The 16464-nt window shown below is 43.2% G+C and overlaps 1 pseudogene; it reads right to left on the bottom strand.

Moving 5' to 3' along the window:
• Positions 1 to 1779: 1779 nt before the first annotated feature.
• On the bottom strand, positions 1780 to 1879 carry LOC120367639 (U6 spliceosomal RNA; annotated as a pseudogene).
• Positions 1880 to 16464: the final 14585 nt, after the last annotated feature.

The raw sequence follows: 16464 nt of genomic DNA, 5'->3' as shown, positions 1-16464 counted from the left end.
GTGATTTTGATACAATTTGTTTAAAAATGTTATTTAAAAGTAGGCAAGCTAATTTTTTTTCCGACTCAATGTCCCAAAGCTGTAAATGCCCTTACAGTCTCTTTATGTGCACATTAATTTTCTCAATATAATGAATATATTTTTATTAAAGCTAAAAAGAGTTCTTCATCCCTGAGAGATCTGGGGTGAAAAAAGTTATCAGATTCATAAATACTATATATTTTTCTCTCTACCCACCAAAATGATTGTTTCTCATGAGTCAATATAAAGAAGAATCTGCATTATAACTCTGCATCAGTCTAAATGTGTTATTTAAATGGAAAAGGAAGCAGTGATGGCAATCAAACCACTGGCATCTTACAACCAACATTCATATATGTAGAAAAAAAAAAAAGATTTGAGCTTCTTAATTGCAAGCGTTTTTTTAACCACAAGTTTTTTATTGCACAATTATGTTATCCAAAAAAAGAATTCGTTTTGTCTATTCTAAATCTTCATGTAAACAAAGTTATCCAGCGTGTACACTTGTTTCTGGCTTCTTTCACTCAGCATGTTTTCCTGACTTGCTTATATGGTTGTATGTATCAGTGGTTGGTTCTTTTCATTGCCAATAATATTCCACTGTATGGATGTATGATGTTTTTATCCATTCTATTGAACGCCTAGCTGTTTATAGTTTTAAAATATTATGAATAAAGCTACTATAAACAGATTTATATAGGTCTTTTTGTGGACATATTTTTCTCTGAATAAATACTCTTGAGTAGAAGAGTATTTCTGGGCCATAAAGTAAAAGTATGTTTAAAGAAACTCAGTTTTCAAAAGTAATTGTACCATTTTATATTGTCACCACCAAGGTATGAGAGCCCAGTTGGTCCTTATTTTGCCAGTATTTAGTGTTACCAATCTTTTAGCTTTTGGTTGGTTTTGTAGTGGTTTCTCATTTTTTTGAGATGGAGTCTAACTCTGTCACCCAGGCTGGAGTGCAGTGGCACAATCTCAGCTCATTGCAACCTCCACTTCCGGGTTCAAGCAATTCTCCTGCCTCAGCCTCCCCAGTAGCTCAGACTGCAGGTGCATGCCACCACACCCGCTAATCTTTTCTATTTTTAGTAGAGACAAGGTTTCACTACATTGGCTAGGCTGTTCTTCAACTCCTGGCCTCAAGTGATCTGCCTGCCTTGGCCTCCCAAAGTGCTGGGATTCAGGCATGAGCCGTCGCACCTGGCTGTTTCTCATGATTATAATTTGCATTTTGCACGCTTTTATTAGGATTCTCCATCATAGAAACAGAACCATTAGGCTGTATATTAATATTTCTGGAAAGAGATTTATTGTAAGCTGTTGGCTCACTCAATTATGCAGTTTGAGAAGTCTCACAATCTGAGTTCTGCAAGCTGGAGACCCAGGAAAGCTGGTAGTGTAGTTTGCAGGACTTGAATGCAGAAGTGCTGCGGGTGTTGATTCCAGTTCAAGTCTGAAGACTTGAGAACCAAGAACAGTGAGTGCAGAAGCCCTGTGCCCAGCTCATTCAGGCATAGAGCAAATTCAACTTTCCTCCACCTTTTTGTTCTATTCAGGCTCTCAACTGATTGAATAATGTCCGTGCACATTGGAGAGAGCCTTCTCCTGTACTGGGTTCACCAGCTCAAATGCTGTTCTTTTCTGGAAACATTCTCACAGACAAGCAGAAATAATATTTAACCAAGAATCAGCATCCTGTGGCCCAGCCAAGTTGACACGTGAAATTAGAAGAGCAATAGTATAAATGCAGAGAAACTTCATTTGGAATGCTTCATGAATTTGCTTGTTATCCTTGTGCAGGGGCCATGCTAATCTCTGAATCATTTGTGCTTTAGTATATGTGCTTCAGAAGCAAACATCAGAGGATTTTTAAATTTAAAAAATTGTCTTGGCAGATTGATGGGATACAGACTCAGTACTTTTATACCTTTTTTTTTTTTTGGTTGAAATGGAATCTCACTGTCACCCAGGCTGGAGTGCAGTGGTGTAATCTTGGCTCACTGCAACCTCCCAAGTTAAAGGTTCTGTTCTTATCCCTAAATCAGCAATATACAAATCTATACAGGGTTCCAATAGCATCTCATTTGTTTCAAAATATTCATCTCCCCAGTTATTTGTTTTGATAATTACTTAGAAGAAAGGTTCTTTCTAGCTTTCAAAGTATTAGTTGACGGCTGAGTGCAGTGGCTCATGCCTGTAATCCCAGCACTTGGGAGCTCGAGGCAGGCCGATCACTTGAGGTCAGGAGTTTGACACTAGCCTGGCCAACGTGGTGAAACCCTGTCCCTACTAAGAATGCAAAAACTAGCTGGGCGTGGTGGTACATGCCTGTGGTCCCAGGTGCTTGGGAGGCTGAGGCAAGTGAATCACAGAACCCGGGAGGTGGAGGTTGCAGGGAGCTGAGATTGTGACACTGTGCTCCAGCCTGTACAACGGAATGAGACTCTGTCTCAAAAAATAAACATACCAGCCTGGCCATCATGGTGAAACCTCGTCTTTATTCAAATACGGAAAACAAAAACAAAACAAAACACTAGCTGGGCGTGGTGGTGTGTGCCTGTAGTCCCCAGCTACTCGGGAGGCTGAGGAAGGATAATCACTTGAACCTGGGAGGCAGAGGTTGCAGTGAGCCAAATCACACCACTGCACTCAGCCTGGGCAACCAAGCAAGGCTATCTTAGGATTATCATACAACTCTGCAATTCTACTCGTGGGTTTATACCCAAACAATTGTAAACATAGGTCCACACAAAAACGTGTATGTGGATGCTCATAGCAGCATTATTACTGATAGCCACAAACCAGAAACAACCCAAATATTCCTTCAACTGATTAACTGATTAATAAAATGTGATATAGCCATACAATGGAATATTATTTGCCAATAAAAAGGAATGAAGTACTGATACATGCTGACATGAATGAACCTTCACAACATTTTGAGTGAAAGAAGCCAGTCACAGAAGACCAAATATTACATGATTTAATATAGATGAAATGTGCGGAACAGAGAGTTCCATGGAGAGAAAGTAGATGAGTAGTTTCCTAGGAATGACAGCTTGCAGGAGGGGTGGGAAGGGACTGCAAATAGGTATGGCCGCCACTTTGGGCAGGAGGAAAATATTCTAAAACTGATTGTGGCGATGATCACATACCTTTGTAAATATACTAAAAGCGATGGGATTTTGCACTTTAAGCAGACGGATTTCATCTTAATAAAGCTGCCAAGCACTTCCAGTCATCTAAAGACACTGTTAAGAGTGGGCCAGGAGTGGTGGCTAACGCCTATAATCCTAGCACTTTGGAAGGCTGAGGCAGGAGGATCCCTTGAGCCCAGGAGTTCAAGACCAGCTTGGGTAACATAGGGAGACCCTGTCTTTTAAAAGAAAAAAAGAGGCCAGGTGTGGTGTCTCATCCCTGTAATGCCAGCACTTTGGGAGGCTGAGGCGGGCGGATCACCTGAGGTCAGGAGTTTGAGAATAGCCTGGCTAACACGCTGAAACCTGTTTCTACTAAAAATACAAAAAAATTAGCCAGGCATGGTGGCTCACACTTGTAATCCCAGAACTTTGGGAATCTGAGGTGGGTGGATCACTTGAGGCCAGGAGTTTGAAACCAGCCTGGCCAACATGGTGAACTCCTATCTCTACTAAAAAAAAAAAAAAAAAATTAAAATTAGCCAGGTGTGGTGGTGCATGCCTGTAGTCCCAGCTACTGGGGAGGCTGAGGCACAAGAATATCTTGGACCCGGGAGGTGGTGGTTGCAGTTAGCTGAGATCATGCCCCATACTCCAGCCTGGGTGACAGAATGAGACTCTGTCTCAAAAAAAAAGTATAAGAATGTTCATATTCGGCCGGGCACGGTGGCTCACACCTGTAATCCCAGCACTTTGGGAGGCCAAGGCAGGTGGATCACGAGGTCAAGAGATCAAAGCCATCCTGGTCAACATGGTGAAACCCCATCTCTACTAAAAATACAAAAAATTAGCTGGGCATGGTGGAGCGTGCCTGTAATCCCAGCTACTCAGGAGGCTGAGGCAGGAGAATTGCCTGAACCCAGGAAGTGGAGGTTGCAGTGAGCCGAGATCGCGCCATTGCACTCCAGCCTGGGTAACAAGACCAAAACTCCATCTCAAAAAAAAAAAAAAAAAGAGAAGAACGTTCATAGTAGCTTTATTCATAATACATCCAAACTGAAAACAACTCAAATGTCCTTCAACAGGAAGTAAATTGTGGCATATTATATAATGAAATACAATACAGGAATAAAAATACTGAGTACCTGCTGCAATTTGTTACAGGGATGGATCTCACAGACATCATGTTGTTAAGTGAAATAAACCGAACACAGAAGAGTACTTACATGATTCCATTGATGTGAGGTTCAAGAACAAGCAAAACCAGCGGTTGTTGATAGAACTCAGAAGAGTGATCGCTTCTTGGGTTGTATTGCCTGGGAAATAGCATGAGAGAGCCTTCATGGTACCAGAAATATTCTATATCTTGATCTATTTGTGGCTATACAGGTATATACATATATATATACAAGTATATACATATATACACATATGTAATCATATGTAAGATTCATCAAGCTCTATCATTAAAATTGTATATATACATTTAAACTTGTATATTTTTCAGTGTATAAATTATACCTCAATTAAAACATTAAAGTGGTGAAATTTGTATAAAAGAAGGATATTTTAAAATTATCATTAATAGCATCAGAGTGATAAGATACTGCATCTATAAACAAGAAGTATTGCATCTAAAAGTAGGGTCAGGCATGGTGGCTGATGCCTATAATCCCAGAACTTTGGGAGGCCAAGGTGGGCAGATTGCCTGAACTCAGGAGTTTGAGACCAGCCTGGCCAACATGGTGAAACCCTGTTTCTACTAAAAATGCAAAAATTAGCTGGGTGTGATGACATATGCCTGTAGGCCCAGCTACTTGGGAGGCTGAGGCAGGAGAATCACTTGAACCCAGGAGACTGATATTCCATCTCAAAAACAAAAAAATAAAATAATAAAATAAAACCAGGAACAATAGGAGAACAAGATAGTGCTCTTGAAAATTAAAAACAAGGCCAGGTGCGGTGGCTCATGCCTGTAATCCCAGCACTTTGGGAGGCCAAGGTGGGCAGACTACCTGAGGTCAGCAGTTCGAGACTAGCCTGGCCAACAAGGTGAAACCCCGTCTCTATTAAAAATACAAAAATTAGCCGGGCTTGGTGGCACATACCTGTAATCCCAGCTACTCGGGAGGCTGAGGCAGAAGAATTGCTTGAGCCCAGGAGATGGAGGTTGTGGTAAGCCAAAATCATACCACTGCACACTCCAGCCGGGGTGACAGAGTGAGACTAAGTCCCAAAAACAATAAAATAAAATAAAACTAGAAACAATCAGAGAATAAGAGAGAGGTCTTAAAAATTAAAAATTGTCTGGGCTGTGTAACTCATACCTGTAATCTCAGCACTTTGAGGGGATGAGGCAGGTGGATGTCACTTGAGCTCAGAAGTTTGAGACTACTCTGGGCAACATGGTGAAACCCTGTCTACACCCAAAAAATATAAAAATTAGCCACAGGTGGTGATGCTTGCCTGTGGTGTCAGCTACTTGGGAGGGCAAGGTGGGAGGACCCCTTGAGCCTGAGAGGTCAAGGCTGCAATGAGCTGTGATTATGCCATTGTACTCCAGCTTGGATGACACAGGGAGACCTTGTCTCAAAAAAATAAAAACATCATAGGCCAGGCATGATGGCTCAGGCCTGTAATCCCAGCACTTTGGGAGGCAAGACAGGTGGATCACTTGAGTCCAGGAGAATGAGACCAACTTGGGCAACATGGCAAAACCCCAGCTCTACAAAAAATACAGAAATTAGCCAGGTGTGGTGGTACATGCCTGTAGTCCCAGCTACTTTGGAGGCTGAGGTGGGAGAATTACTTGAGTACAGGAAGTCAAGGCTGCAGTCAACTGAGATTGTGCCACTGCACTCTAGCCCGGGCAACAGAGCAAGACCCTGTTTTAAAAGAAGAAGAAGAAATTAAAAATATTATAGATGGAATTTTAGTTCAATCAAAGGTTGAAAGGTAAAGTTGAGGAAACTCCCAGAAAGTGTAATAAAACACAAAAACCAAAGAGATGGAAAATATGGGTAATAAAAATTTAGAAATGTATTCCATGTAATTGTGAATAACAGAAAATGCAGAAAGAGAGAATATGGAAGGGAAAAAATTATTTCAGATATGGTACAAGTAGATTTCCCCAAGCTTCATGAATGGCACCTCATTGGAAGTCACCATATTGAAAAGGCCTACTGTGTACCCAGCACACAAAGCCATGTTGTGAAATTTAAGAATACAAGTAGGGAAGGAGGAGAGGGAAGGTAAGAGAGAGAACACAGTTTTCATTCAAAGAAATAGAAATAGAGCAGCATTGGAACTTTTCAAAAGCAACACGGGATGCTAAAAAATAGCAGAGAAGTGACTGCAAAATTCTGAAGAAAAATTATTATTATTATTTTGAAACGGGGTCTTGCTTTGTCACCCAGCTGGAGTTCAGTGGCGTGCTCTTGGCTCACTCACTGCAATGTCAACCTCTCTGGCTCAAGAGATCCTCCCACTTCAGCTTCCCAAGTAGCTGGGACCACAGGTGGGTACCACCATGCCTGGCTAATTTTTTTGTATTTTTTGTAGAGACAGGATTTTGCTATATTGCCCAGGCTGGTCTCAAACTCCTGAGCTCAAGGGATCCACCTGCTTCGGCCTCCCAAAGTGCTAGGACTACAGCCATGAGCCACCGCAACAGGCCAAGAAAAATCATTTTCAACCTAAAATTCTATACTCATCTATATTTAAGTCAAGTATGAGAGTTAAATAAGGACATGTTAAGGCATACAAAGACTTCCCTTCTTAAAAAACGGAAACACCCTATGTGACTTTTGAGGAATCACCTACATGATGTGCTTTGGCAAATAAGGAAGATGAAGTGTTTTTGTATTCAGAGACAATACTGAAAGGCTTTCACAGATTTGAAGTAGTCAAAGAAAATTAGATATATGCACATATGAAATTTTAACAATGAAAAAAACCCATTTGAATTCAAGGCTGTAAAACAAAATTTGTAGGGAGTATGACAGCCATTTATGGCAGGGCGTGGTGGCTCACGCCTGTGATCCCAGCACTTTGGAAGGCCAAGGTGGGCAGATCACATGCCATCAGGAGTTCAAGACCAGACTGTCCAACATGGCAAAATGCTATGTCTACTAAAAATACAAAAATTAGTTGGGCGTTGTGGCAGGTGCCTGTAATCCCAGCTACTCAGAAGGCTGAGTCAGGAGAATCCCTTGAACCTAGGAGAAGGAGGTTACAGTGAGCTGAGATCACGCCACTACACTCCAGCCTGGGTGGCAGAGCCAGACTCAGTCTCAAAAAAAAAAAAAAAGAAAGCCATTCATGCTATGTTATAGTACTAGACTCCGAAGTGAACAATATTCAGGTGGTCAAAATAAGGTAAACACTTCCTATCAACTCTGAAAAGTATCATATCCCTAAATGTTGAAGATGGGAGGAGGAAAACAGTGGGTGTATAAGAGAAGCATGCTCAGTCTTCAAGGAACTGATTTCACTGAAAGATATAGAAACTGATTATAATTGACTTGAAGTAGAATAAAAAATAAATGTGTAGCCGGGTGCGGTGGCTCAAGCCTGTAATCCCAGCACTTTGGGAGGCTGAGGCGGGTGGATCACGAGGTCAAGAGATCGAGACCATCCTGGTCAACATGGTGAAACCCCGTCTCTACTAAAGATACAAAAAATTAGCTGGGCATGGTGGCGCGTGCCTGTGATTCCAGCTACTCAGGAGGCTGAGGCAGGAGAATTGCCTGAGCCCAGGAGGCGGAGGTTGCGGTGAGCCGAGATCGCGCCATTGCAGTCCAGCCTGGGTAACAAGAGCGAAACGCCGTCTCAAAAAAAAAAAAAAAAAAAAAAAATGTGTAAAAGTGTGTACTTAGTTGTGTGTGTCCTAATGTTGGCATGCTTGTCATACTTTTGCTGCTTAAATTTTTGCTTTCAAAGGGGTTAATGCTTCCGAATTTCATGTGGTCTGGGAACTCTGAAAACAGGCTCCGCTGTTTAATGCCTCTCTTATTTCTTTTCTTTTCTGAGATGGAGTTTTGCTCTTGTCACTCAGGCTGAAGTGTAATGGTACCATCTCGGCTCACTGCAATCTGTTTCCTGAGTTCAAGTGATTCTCCTGCCTCAGCCTCATGAGTAGCTGGGATTATAGGCTCGTGCCTCCATGGCAGGCTAATTTTTTGTATTTTTAGTAGAGACAGGGTTTCACCATGTTGGTCAGGCTGGTCTTGAACTACTAACCTCAGGTGATCCACCTGCCTTGGCCTCCCAAAGTGCTGGGACTACAGGTGTGAGCCACTGCATGGTGTCCCTCTTATTTCTACTGAGAACTTTGCATGCCTTTTGGCTCAGCTGTGTGGCCTTTCAGGAAATTTAACTACACAACTACTGATCAAAACTGACCTATCAGGAAATCAAGAAATGGACAGAGGAGGGGTTTGTTACAGTTCAAAAGCATATGGAAAAAAATGAAACTCTACTTAGATAAAGCAAAGGATATGAGAAAGTAAAACTCATTCTGAAGGAGGAGGCTGTGTCATGAGCTGCAGTCTTGCTAGTGATTTAAGATATTGGCTTGTTCTCTAGGATTTACATTAGCGACACTTGAAACCTAAAGCGTAGGATTGGAGATTTAAAAAGAAAACACATATTTCATGCTGTATACAGAGCGGTTCCATGAACAAAGCAGGGGTTTTTTTGTTTTTATTTTTGTTTTTAAGATGGAGTCTCACTCTGTCACCCTGGCTGGAGTGCAGTGGTGCAATCTCGGCTCACTGCAACCTCCGCCTCCCAGTTTGGTTCAAGCAATTCTCCTGCCTCAGCCTCCTGAGTAGCTGAGATTATAGGCATTTGCCACATCACCTGGCTAATTTTTCTATTTTTGGTAGAGCTGGGGTTTCACCATGTTGGCCAGGCAGGTCCCGAACTCCTGACCTCAAGTGATCCACCAGCCTTGGTCTCCCAAAGTGCGGGGATTACAGGTGTTAGCCACCCTGCCTGGCATGAACAAAGTGTTTCTATTGTTTTAAATGTGGTGAGGCCAGGCGTAGTGGCTCACACCTGTAATCCCAGCACTCTGGGAGGCCAAGGTGGGCAGATCACTTGAGGTTAGGAGTTTGAAACCAGCCTGGCCAACATGGTGAAACCCTATCTCTACTAAATATACAGAAATTGGCCAGGTGTGGTGGCAGGTACCTATAATTCCAGCTACTTGGGAGGCTGAGGCAGGAGAATTGCTTGAACCTGGGAGGTGGACGTTGCAGAGAGTTGAGATTGGGCCACTGCAGTCCAGCCCGGGTGACAGAGGGAGACTCTGTCTCAAAAAAAAAAAAAAAAAAAAAAAAAAAAAACACACACACATAAATTTTGTGACATCATGTGAAACAAAAATTAATATCTTTTAAAGTCATTCGATAATTTAATAAGCAGTTATTGTGTTAGACATTTTATGATGCACTGAGACTGAAGGTAAAAGGCTGGGGCAGAAGGATATGAATAAAAACTGGCACATGCAGGTCCCTAATTCGAAGGCATTTCTTCTGCTAGAGGAAACCAGACAGGTACTGTGGTGAAGATAGCACAGTGTAGAAAATTATCGCACAGGGGGGTGCAGTGGCTCACACCTGTAATCCCAGAACTTTGTGAGGCCGAGGTAGGCAGATCACAAGGTCGGGAGATCAAGACCATCCTGGCCAACGTGGTGAAACCCCGTCTCTACTAAAAATACAAACATACACTGGTCCTGGTGGCATGTGCCTGTAATCCCAGCTACTTGGGAGCCCGAGGCAGGAGAATCACTTGAATCAGGGAGTTGGAGGTTGCAGTGAGCCAAGATCACACGACTACACTCCAGCCTGGCAACAAAGCAAGACTCGGTCTCAAAAAGAAAAAATAAAAAAGAAAGAAAAAAATAAAAGAGGCACAGATATAAGCCAAAAGCAGCAGCCATCCTTTTGAATTGGATGCATGAGTGCTTGGGTCAGGAAGAATGGGCCCTATGAACCTGTGCCTTGGAGGATGGGTGGGGCATGTGGCTGGACTTCATAAAACCAAAGCCCATGGCCGAGCACACGGCTCATGCCTGTAATCCCAGCACTTTGGGAGGCGGAGGCACGTGGATCACAGGAGGTTGGGAGCCGAGACCAGCTTGGCCAACATGGAGAAACCCTGTATCTACAAAATATACAAAATTAGCTGGGCGTGGTGGGGCATGCCTGTAATCCCAGCTACTCGGGAGGCTGAGGCAGAAGAATCGCTTGAACCCAGGAAGTGGAGGTTGTGGTGAGCCGAGATCATGCCACTGCACTCCAGCCTGGGTAACAAAAGTGAAATGTCGTCTCAAACAAAAGAAAAAAGAAAACAAAAGAAAAAAAAAAACCGAGCCCCACCAGAAAGAAATTACAGATGTTTGACCCTTGTTAAGGGATTAATAAGATTTATAGAGTTAATGGTGCAGTCTGGACCTGAGGGCTGGAATCAATTTCCCTGAGACAGTCACTTCCATCCAGCAGAAAGTAGGAGGGTGTCCAGCGAGCCACTCTCTGACCAGAAACTGCTGACACCAGGCACACACAGGTTGCTGACTCAGGCGGAGGGGAGCATCCAAACCCTCATCACCCTCAGTGCATGAATCTTCACTGCAGCCATTGGAGCAGGGCCAGACTTGCAAATGGCCTTTCATGCTACGTACCAAGAGTGAGCGTTCACTAATTTTTTTCCCCTGGGCAGAGGAATACATGACAGTGACTTTCTTGGCACTCTCTCCTGACAGAAGTCAGTGAATTCAAAAGGTAGAGAGTCAGGTAAACTTTGCATTTTTGTACAGGCCCAAGGCTGGAAGTTGTACAAATATAATCACGTTTGTGGGTTTGCCTATTTATTATCACACCACTGAAAACCAGATGGATGTCAGTTGACAGAGGAAGAGAAGATTCATGCAAAAACAAACAAACAAACAAAAAAAAAAACAAAACAAAACCAGATGAAACATTTTTGTGAAGTTTAAAGACAGGGAAAATAATATCATATTTGTGGAGACACCTACATGTGAAATAAGATGATAAAAACAAGCATGACGGGCTGGGTGCAGTGGCTCACACCTGTAATTGCAGCACTCTGGGAGGTTGAGGTGGGTGGATCACAAGGTCAGGAGTTCGAGAACAGCCTGGCCAAGATGGTAAAACCCTGTCTCTACTAAAAATACAGAAAAAAATTAGCCAGGTACTGTGGCATTCGCCTATAATCCCAGCTACTCGGGAGGCTGAAGCAGGAGAATTGCTTGAATCCAGGAGGTGGAGGTTGCGGAGAGCCAAGACAATGCCACTGCACTCCAGCCTGGGCCACAGAGCAAGACTCTGTCTCAAAAAACAAACAAAACAAAACAAAAAAGACCCACAAACAACAACAGCAAAGAAAAACAAGCATGAGGATAATAAACGCAGAGAGGCATACATACAGAGCTTCTGCTTGTATTTGTATTGCTCTATTTCATAGTCTGAGTGATAATGATAAGGGTGTTTCCCATTACTCTGTATACTCTTGTGCGTGCCAATATTTGATATTTAATAATATTTAAACATTTAATAATTTTTTTTTGTCTCAAGAACTATTTTACCTTTTTCTGAGCTTTATTGGAATATCCTGAATAGCTGAGATTACAGGAATGCACCACTATACCTGGCTAATTTTTGTATATTTAGTAGAGATGAGGTTTCGCCATATTGGCCAGGCTGGTCTCAAACCCCTGACCTCAGGTGACTGCCCACCTCGGTCTCCCAAAGTGCTGGGATTACAGGCATGAGCCACCATGCCCAGCTAATTTTTGTATTTTTAGTAGAGACAGAGTTTCACCGTTTTGGCCAGGCTGGTCTCGAACTCCTGACCTCAGGTGATCTGCCTGCCCTGGCCTCCCAAAGTGCTGGGATTACAGACATGAGCTACCATGCCCAGCCCCCATTTTGTATTTCAAAGATATTTTAGTGCTCATCAGAGTTTTTAAATTAATAGGATGATTCCACTTAAGTTGATGTCATAGCAAGATGATTTGAGTTTATTTAATTTGGTCTTTGTGACCTCAATGAAGGCAAAAGTATAAACTTTTTGTTGTTTTTGAGACAGAGTCTCACTCTGTCACCCAGGCTGGAGTGCAATGGTGTGATCTCAGCTCTCTGCCTCCCAAATTCAAGTGATTCTCCTGACTCAAACTTCCAAGTAGCTGGGATCACAGGCTCGTGCCGCCACACCTGGTTAATTTTTTTTTTTTTTTTTTTTTTGAGTAGAGTCACACTCCTGACCTCAAGTGATCTTCCCAGCTCAGCCTCCCAAAGTGCTGGGATTACAGGTGTGAGCCACCACGCCCAGCCTGTTTTTTTGTTTTTAATACTGAAAACATTTTTTGCTTTCCTGTAAATGCACCTGTGCATCACATGTTATGACAGAAATAAAACTATACACAAACTCATAAAAGTAACTGCATCTCCTTATCCCTGTTTAACAGATGAGGAAACAAATCCAAGGATGCACATCCAGGAATTGGAAGAATAGATGATGGAACTGGGGTCTACCTGATGCCACCACCTTTGCTCTTACAAAATTAAATGTAAATATGTAGGACTTCAGTGGGGAGACGCTTATCTGGTCGAGAGCCTGACTTTAGCATAAGATTAGTCATCTGTACAAATCACTATATCCAGAAGGTTGGGATAGCTGGAATTGTTGGCCTGTCAAATACCACTTTTGATAAACAATCAGTATCAAAAGATTGTAAATGCTCATACTTTTGATGCACTTTAGGAATCATTCCCAAAGACAAACAGACATGTGTTTGCCCAATCAGATTTTCATTACAGCCTTATTTATAATAGCAAAAATTTGGGAACAGTAGAAATATTCAACAACAGAGAAACGTTTAAATAGATTCCAGCATATTCATGATGAATGATTATGCAGACATTCAAAATAATTTTTTGAAGAATGTTTCAAATGTTTACAATATATTAAGTAAAAAATATGATATAAATATAGAAAGCCATAAAGAGAGTACACCCAAATTTCCTTATACCAACTGGTTTTGCCAACATTTTATGATCCTGACCCTCAAAGATCAATTTTCAGGAGGAGAAAGATATTTATCTCTCTGTTTTATAAACCAAAACAAACACACACACAAAACCAATTTACCCCCACCAGGGTCTTCGTCCAGCTTGACCCGAACAAGCTTCTTTGAGGAAAACTGATACTCTCAACACTGAGATTTGTTTTGCATAAAAGGATTCCAGCCTGGGTTCCTCACCTGTGTGTTTCTTCTCATTTTTAGCTGAAGTCAATTTGTCCCAAGAAGAAACAGTACTGGCTGATTACTGAGCTGTTTTCCAGGTGTGGAGAGAGAGTATCTGGGAGCCCAGCTCTGTGTCTGGTCTGCAGAATCTGAAGTTACCTGGAGCAGTGAGAGCAAACCTAGAGGTTTCAGCTTGGCAGCCTGGGTGGGTCTCTTTTTCGTTAGGTTTGCTTCCATACCCTCCATAGATCAGGCAGAAAATACCAACAGGGCCGCCGTCTGCAGAAAAGGTTGATCTAGGCCGGGCGTAGTGGCTCACGCCTGTAATCCAAGCACTTTGGAGGCCAAGGCGGGCAGATCACCTGAGGTTGAGAGTTCAAGACCAGCCTGACCAACGTGGTGAAATCCTGTCTTAAAAATAAATAAATAAATAAATAAAAGGTTGATCTCTGTTAGAGTGCTGGGCTGCATAAGCTACCCTACCTCAGGGATCCTCCTACCCAGGAATGTTATAGCCAGCCTCGTTCAGCTGTAGCCTTCTGGGACTACTGAGAAAGTTCGACAAGCAGAGATCTATATATAGGTCACCTGCTAAGATCTAAGGCTACTAGCACCCTGCTCCTAAAGGTGACGAAAGTCAGGGAGTCTGTTGCACCAGAACAATTGGCTATGGTCTTAGCAGGGTAAGTCCACCCTTATGATGAGTTCTGCAGTGGCATTGCTCAAGACCATCCAAACCCTGATTATGGATGTAGTGACATCCACCGGACCCACATTAGCACAGTTCAATCATTGCAGCACTTGTCAGCGCCTGAAAGTTAACTTACTCCACCTGCTCCAACTCTACCTACCTTCCTACTACAAAATCATAATGAATCCCACGTGAGTCCATCTTCCTCTTAGCGCCACAACGTAACTTCGGCCAGAATAGCAGTTCCAACAGCATATGCTGCCTGGAATAGTCTACTGGTAAATATCCCTCTATAATTTTCGTTGGCATATAAAATACATGTAGTAGAGGACATAAAATGCACTTAAGTGTGTAGAGTTCAGTGAATTCATGCACATGTATACACCCATGCGACTATTCTGCAGATCATTATAAAACATTTTCAGAAATAAAAATAAGCAAAACAAAAAAACATTTTCATACTACAAAAGCCTCCTCTATTCTTCCTAGTCAATACAGAAGTTACCACTATTCTGCATCTTATTACTAGAGTTTTCTTTCTTTCTTTTTAGATGGAGTCTTGCTCTGTCACCTAGACTGCAGTGCAATGGCAAAATCTCAGCTCACTGCAACCTCTGCCTCCCAGGTGCAAGCAATTCTCCTGCCTCAGCCTCCCAGGTAGCTGGGATTGCAAGCACGTGCCACCACGCCCGGCTAATTTTTGTATTTTTAGTAGAGGCAGGGTTTCACCATATTGGCCAGGCTGGTCTCAAACTCCTGACCTCAGGTGATCCACCCACCTCGGCCTCCCAAAGTGCTGGGATTACAGGCGTGAGCCACTGCACCCAGCCTCTTTTCTTTTCTCTTTTTGAGATGAAGCCTCGCTCTTTTGCCCAGGCTGGAGTGCAGTGGTGTGATCTCAGCTCACTGCAACCTCCACCTCCCGGGATCAAGTGATTCTCCTACCTCAGCCTCCCGAGTAGCTGAGATTACAGGCCCACACCACCATGTCCAGCTAATTTTTGTATTTTTAGTCAAGACAGGGTTTCACCATACTGACCAGGCTGGTCTTGAACTCTTGACCTCATGGTCTGCTGGCCTTGGCCTCCCAAAGTGCTGAGATTACAGTTGTGAGCCACCACGTCCGGCTTCTTTTCTTTTCCTTTATTTTTTTATTTTTTTTATTTTTTTTATTTCTTGAGATGGAGTCTTGCCCTGTTGCCCAGGCTAGAGTGCAGTGGTGCAATCTCAGCTCACTGCAACCTCTGCCTCCCAGGTTCAAGGGATTCTCCTGCCTCAGCCTCTCAATTAGCTGGGATTACAGGTGCCTGCCATCACACCCAGCTAATTTTTTTGTATTTAGTAGAGATGGGGTTTCATCGTTGGTCAGGTGAGTCCTTGAACTTCTGACCTGAGGTGATCTGCCCTCCTCGGCCTTAGCCTCCCAAAGTGCTGGAATACAAGCATGAGCATGAGCCACTGTACCTGGCCAGTGTTTTGAGGTTTTGTTTTTGTTTTTGTTTTTTTTTAGACAAAGTATCACTCTATCACCCAGGCTGGAGTACAGTGGTATGATCTTGGCTCACAGCAACCTCCGCCTCCTGGGTTCAAGCAATTCTCCTGCCTCAGTCTCCCGGGTAGCTGGGATTACAGGTGCCCGCCACCACTCCCGGCTCATTTTTGTATTTTTAGTAGAGATGAGGTTTCACCCTGTTAGCCAGGATGGTCTTGATCTCCTAACCTCGTGATCCGCCCACCTCAGCCTCCCAAAGTGCTGGGATTACAGTGCCGGGGTTACAGAGTCACCGAACCTGGCCCGTTTTCTTTTCATACTCTTGCTCGGTTGATCTGTGAGATTCAGTTCTATCGTTGCATGTAGCAGTAGTTTGTTCTATTTTTTTTTTTTTTTTTTTTTTGAGACGGAGTTTCGCTCTTGTTACCCAGGCTGGAGTGCAATGGCGCGATCTCGGCTCATCGCAACCTCCGCCTCCTGGGTTCAGGCAATTCTCCTGCCTCAGCCTCCTGTGTAGCTGGAATTACAGGCACGTGCCACCATGCCCAGCTAATTTTTGTATTTTTAGTAGAGACGGGGTTTCACCATGTTGACCAGGATGGTCTCGATCTCTCGACCTCGTGATCCACCCGCCTCGGCCTCCCAAAGTGCTGGGATTACAGGCTTGAGCCACCGCGCCCGGCCTGTTCTTTTTTTTTTTACTGTGCAGCATTCCATCATCTACATATGTCACAACTTATTTGTCCATTCTTCATGGTTTTTTGTCTTTGAGATGAAGTCTCACTCTGGCACCCAGGCTAGAGTGCAGTGGCATGATCTTGGCTCACTGCAGCCTCTGCCTCCG

Source organism: Saimiri boliviensis, chromosome 8 (assembly GCF_048565385.1).
Source record: "Saimiri boliviensis isolate mSaiBol1 chromosome 8, mSaiBol1.pri, whole genome shotgun sequence".
NCBI lineage: Eukaryota > Metazoa > Chordata > Mammalia > Primates > Cebidae > Saimiri > Saimiri boliviensis.
This window is presented reverse-complemented; position numbering and strand designations above follow the sequence as displayed.